The sequence below is a fragment of the Rhamphochromis sp. 'chilingali' genome, assembly GCF_963969265.1.
Source record: "Rhamphochromis sp. 'chilingali' genome assembly, chromosome: 18".
Taxonomy (NCBI): Eukaryota; Metazoa; Chordata; class Actinopteri; order Cichliformes; family Cichlidae; genus Rhamphochromis; species Rhamphochromis sp. 'chilingali'.
Genome location: NC_137945.1, coordinates 5,233,529 through 5,239,397, shown reverse-complemented (window position 1 = coordinate 5,239,397; position 5,869 = coordinate 5,233,529). Strand labels below are relative to the sequence as shown.

At 40.3% G+C, this 5,869-nt stretch overlaps 1 protein-coding gene across 1 annotated transcript in view; it reads left to right on the top strand.

Annotated features, from left to right (window-relative positions):
• The window catches only part of LOC308385627 (uncharacterized protein), a gene marked incomplete at its 3' end in the record, with an annotated part of 121,348 nt that overhangs the window by 12,354 nt on the left and 103,125 nt on the right, over nucleotides 1–5,869 (top strand). The gene's annotated exons all lie outside the window — the stretch shown is intronic.

The following is a 5,869-nucleotide window of genomic DNA, read 5'->3' as shown; positions in this document are numbered from 1 at the left end:
CGGTGGTTCTACTTTAGTCTCTTTGAATGAAAATCCAGCTTTGTCTGCGCAAACCTCAAGAGCACATGCTGCAACCACCGGGGAGCGCCATATTGCGAACTCCACTCTAACTGGAAACACGTGACCTCCACAGTAACAGGAAACACGTGACCTCCACAGTAACAGGAAACACGTAAATTCAGTTTAATCGATTTTTACAGCGAAAACTAAATTGTGTTTTTGTTACTAGTGATGCTGCTGATAAATAAATTTGGCTCCAAGTGTTTTTAATACTCCGAGTTTATTAAAAAACATCACCATCCCTTCAGCTTGTTCGTGTCCAAAAGTGTCCATGTGTTATTTTTTATCTTTTCGTTTTTTTGCTACTTTTTCTACATAAAGGCTTTTTCATAAATTTAAAATAGTCATTACTTTTTACATTTTTTATCCTTCAAACGCCTTTTTCTAGTACAATGCACTTGTTTGAAGACAACCTCAAAACTCATCATTTCAGTGCTAGTGCAGTGCTACTGGAAGTTATTGTACAGTGGTCACTAGCTGTTTTTTATTTATTCATTTATTTTTTACAGCACATTGTGTTGTGCGTTCTGATTGCTGTGTAGACCATTGTCAATAAATCTAGTGCCGTGTCTCCTGTACAGCAGCGGTTCCCAACACCCGGGCTCATTTGGTACCGGGCCACGAGAGTTGAGGCTCGGGTGTGAAGTGTATGGTTTTCAGGTTTTTTAATCGTTAAGTTGGTTTCCCTGGGTCTTTTCTCGTGTTGTAGTCATGTGTCTTATTTTGAAAGAATTATTTACGCGTTACCATAGCAACTAGAGAGCATCAAGAAGCAGAGAGGAGGATGTTACTCTCAGGTTGTTGGTTTCAGGAGTACGCTGCTAATAAAGTTACACAATTACACAGTGAATGTGCGTTTATTATTATCTTTACAAAATACCACAGTTTTTTTCTTTGTCTGTATCATTTTTTTTTTGTTGTATTTATCCGCGACATCTTAAAGGCCGGTCCATGAAAATATTTTCTGACATTAAACCGGTCCGTGGTGCAAAAAAGGTTGGAGACCGCTGCTGTACAGTACAAAATGCGTTTAGGTTGTCGAATTTTTATAAATCTTCGATCGCGAGCAGTGTAACCCTGAAGTGCTGTGGCCTACTGTATGTTTGTAAGTTTTCTCCTCAACACAACAATTCCGACGAAACGTTTTGCATGGTTTCATTTGGTAATACTGGACTTATGTTTCTATGAAGGTATGAACTTTAAGAGTGTTTAAACAAAAGAGAAATGTGGGAAAAGGTTCGTGCCTGTCTGGGAAAAGTGTATAAAGTGTGTAGTGAGAGGTTTTACAGTCTTAAAACATCTATAATAATAGTAAAAAAATACAGTGTGCTACTTCGCAGCTTTCACCTATCGCGGGTTATTTTTAGAAAGTCACTCCCGCGATAAACGAGGGACTGCTGTATTATTAATAGTAGAGTCTGGCACATCTAATTGATTAACATCAACATTATCATGCACTATTATTTTTGTTCATGGAGAGGAAAAAAATATAAAACTCTCTCTCAGCTTGTTTGTTGTCAAAAATGGCCACTTTTGTGTATGTTCACAAAATGCTGTAAAATGTATATTTATTAAAACATTTATCTACTTTTACCGACTTGACTCTTTAAATTAGCACCAGCCTTTTTCATCAAAACCAACATTTTAGCTACTTTTTTTTTTTTACTTTTTAGATGCCAGTTAGGCTATATATAACTTTTCAGATAAAACGGTGATTAAGTCCTAATGGCATCCTTTTTTTCATATGACCATCTGGGACAAGGCTGTCTTGCAATTGTTGAGGTAACTAGTGTGCGCCCTATTTTATTTTGTTAGGCTTACTCACAGCAGTAGCACTTTCTGCACCTGCATAACTCCAGGATACATTTACTAACAGTGTTTGTTGCTGTATGTTCTGCAGCTTTGATTTCTTTTTTTTCTTTTTTTGAGAGTTAACATTTTGGCTATGGTGTCTTGTTATGAAATGTACAAGAATAAAAGTGTTTTTAGCATGTGTGTCAAAGCTAAGCTTGACCGGGAAACTCAAAGCTCAATAGCCTGCACTGTTAAAAAAAACATATTAAAAAAACGGTAATATTCCAGCAGCTGGGGCGCCAAAATACATGTCAAAAAACTAGATATTGGCTTTAAAATTACAATTCAGTGTTAATTTTACATAATATCACATGTAAATTTAGATTTTAAGTGTAATTTAACATAAATTTCCTGAATATTTACTGGACTTTCAGTTTGAATTAAGTGTGCTCCCTGTAGGATTTTGGGTTTTAATTTTTATATTTTATTTTATTCCTTACTAGTTAAATTTACCCTTCATTTTAATTTTCATATTTATTTCCTATCCTATTCATAGTCTTTTTTTCTTTAGGTCATGAGCAGTTGTCTAAGCATTTCACTGCATATTGTACTGCGTACGACTGTGTATGTGACAAATAAAATTTGAATTTGAATTTGATCTTCTTCCTTATCACCCCAGCAGGTCTCTTAGGTTATGTGACCAGGGCTTGCTGGTTGTCCAGCATACAAGTTTAAAACAAAAGGTGACAGAGCGTTCGTATCAGTGGCCCCCAGACTCTGGAACTCGCTCCCTTTGCGTTTGAGATCTCTGGACTCAGTCATTTCTTGTAAAAAGCAGTTAAAAATGTATCTGTTTAAACTTGCTTTTGGTTGATTTTGTTTGGAGTTGTATGCCCGTTTCTGATTCTGTGAAGCACTTTGTGACTTTTGTCTTAAAAGGTGCTATATAAATAAAATTTTACTTTGCTTTTACTTTACAACATTACACTGTAATGTGCACTGTAAATAAAATCCATTTGCACCTCCGCCACTGTCTGCTTCTGGATCCTCCTTTCTCACCTCCACACGACTGCAGCCCCAGCCGTGACAAATTGAGGTAAAAGCATTACAACGATTACAATTCATCTTTATTGTTTGAATTTCCGTTTGTCAGACTGAAGGAGTTTTTGAACTCTTATTCTGGAACTTTTTACTGAAATTATTTTGGCTAAGCTGAATTCATCAAAGTAAGATCTCAAGTAGGGAATTCTTATTTGACTAAACTGGCTTTAGGGAATATTTAGATTCATGCGTGAGAAAACTGGTCCTAACTCCATGATAAAAATGTTCTCCAATATGATAACTAATAGCACGGTGTGCATTTTTATTCACAATATTTACTTACATGTTGGGTTCACCACTCTCTGACGCTGTCATGCTGTTTTCTTGCTGACCTGAGACATGTTTTGGATCCATAAGATTGATACAAGTATACAAATTATTTCAGTAGTACAGGCAGAATGTACTTTTACCTCTTTTCCTTTTGCAGTACAGCACCAGGCAGACTGACGATAGGATGCATACGAGTACTACCACCCCTGCAGTAATTGCTATAATAGTCATGTGTGTATTTCCTGAAACAGGAAAAGAATCTAATTTTTAAATTTCTCCTGGATGCCTCAATATGTTTATTTTGTTTGTACGTCAAAGAGATTTTAAAAGTTTTGAAGGATTCTTGCTTTTGTGGATTAGAAGGACACAACATAAATCCCTTTACCTTGTCTTATTCGAATACTGGTGTAATTAATCAGCATCTCCTGATGAGTTCATCCCTTTTACTGAACGTCTTCCATCGGACTGTGTCGCTTTTAGCTCACCAAGACTTACTGGTAGGGGTGGCGGCGTAGCCTCGGTCTTTAAAAATTCTTATGCAGTTCGGCAGCTACCCTCAGCTACCTACTCTAGCTTTGAAGTCCAATTATTAGAGATGACTGCATCTGCGACAACACTCTGCGTGGTGGTTTATCGACCACCTAAATATAGCAAATATTTTATCACGGACTTTGCTGATCTCCTAGGCTCCGTTTTTAAATATGGTTGTGTTCTCATTGTCTGTGATTTTAACATACACACTTGCTGTAAGGATGACCCATTTGCTAAAGACTTCCTTGCTTTAACGGACTCTTTTAATCAGAATCAGAATCAGAATACTTTATTCATCCCGAGGGAAATTAGGGTTACAGCAGGCAGCACGCTAATGGCGCATGCGCACTTACAAAGGAACCTTCTGACCAACTTTACACAAACATCACATTGGGCAGACATGTCAGAAGGTAGGCTGATAGGAAAAAACAACGAAAATACATAACATGAGGTAAGAGGAGGAGAAAAAAAACTCCACTCAGACTGAGCTCCTAGTGGGAGAACAGTTTGATAACAGAAAAAACACCTCAGCACAAAAGCACATGACTATCAATACACCATAGAAACACAAGACAAGCAACAGGGGCGGGTAAAGGGTAAGAGAGAGCCGCTGTAGACAGCGCATCCGGTCCTGCAGTATATCTGCGCTGGTCCAGTTGACTGCTATCTTCCCCGGTAGGGCACAAGCATCGAAGGCGTTGGAAAGGGAGGGGGGATGAGTGAGTGCTTATCAGTGTAAGTGTGTGTGTGTGCGTGTCCATAGTTTAGCTGAGACAGTGTCCTTCGGCCTATCAGGCTAAGTAAACAGTCCTCCAGCCAATCCAGGTGTCCTTGCATGGGACGGGAAGAATAGCCGTAACACAGTCGTTATCAGGGAGTGATTGTTCGGCTCCAGCCTTGGGCCTGCAGCTGGCGCCATTATGGGGGTCCGCAATCTCAATGTTGATTTTGTAAATTTCCATGCGAGCAGCCCAGGAGAATTTTCAGGCTTCCCTAACACTCCGACACTGGCCTCTCGATCTCCCGTTGGAGAGCCGCGAGCCTCCCCATGATGGTATCAAACTTCTGTTCCATGGTGTTGTCATTCTTTTGATTCTGAGACCTCACAGCTGCAGTGATCCGTTCCGTGATGTCGTCCAACTGTCGCTCAAGGGTGTCATTTTGAGCAGGCCTTTCTCTGATGTTTCCCCCCATACGCTCAATGTTGTTGCTTTGAGCCTTCACAGCAGCTGTAAGCATCTCCAAGGTGTTGACCAGATTACGTTCGTTGTGAGAGGTCGCGCCTCGTCCCATCGCTTCAATTCCAGCGGGCAGCCTTGGGGGGGTTTGAACAGCCGGTTCCGCTCTCTTATTTCTCCGATAAACCAGGGCCAAGCCAGCGCCGATCAGCACGAACCCTGTTATCACGGTTCCGAATAGATAGATATCTTCAGCGTCCTCGATTGACAGTCCCGCCAGACACATGACCCTCCAGTTCTGCCACCCGTCCATCATGTATCCGGCAGGGAAAGTCCCTCCAGGGCACTCAGGCTCTCCCGAGCCCAGACTTCTCGTTGAGAAAAGGGTGTCAATAGCATTCAGAGACCTGGCTCAGTGTGTTAATGACCCATCGCATGTTAAAGGACATACTTTGGACTTGGTTTTCTCATATGGACTGGATATTTGTATCAAGGATATAAGTGACGCTGGGATCTCGGATCATTTCCCAGTTATATTTGATACTGGCTTATGCACTAATGAACTACATTCCTTGGCCTTTAAGCATGCTGTAGTCCACCGGATTCTTAAAAAAAGAAACTCTGACTGTTATGACCTTTCAAACTACAGACAGATCTCTAAGCTTTCGTTCTTGTCCAAGATCCTGGAGAGACTAGTTCTCTCCCAGCTCCAGGTGTACTTGGACACGAACAATATTGCTGAGAAATTTCAATCTGCCTTTAAGCCATTGCATAGCACTGAAACAGCGTTGGTTAGAGTTCTTAATGATATTCTTGTAATCACTGGTACTGGACGTTCTATGGTCCTAGTTTTACTGGACCTCTCTTTGGCCTTTGATATGGTGGACCATAACATTTTATTACTAAGACTTGAGCACACTGTGGGTATTAGAGGC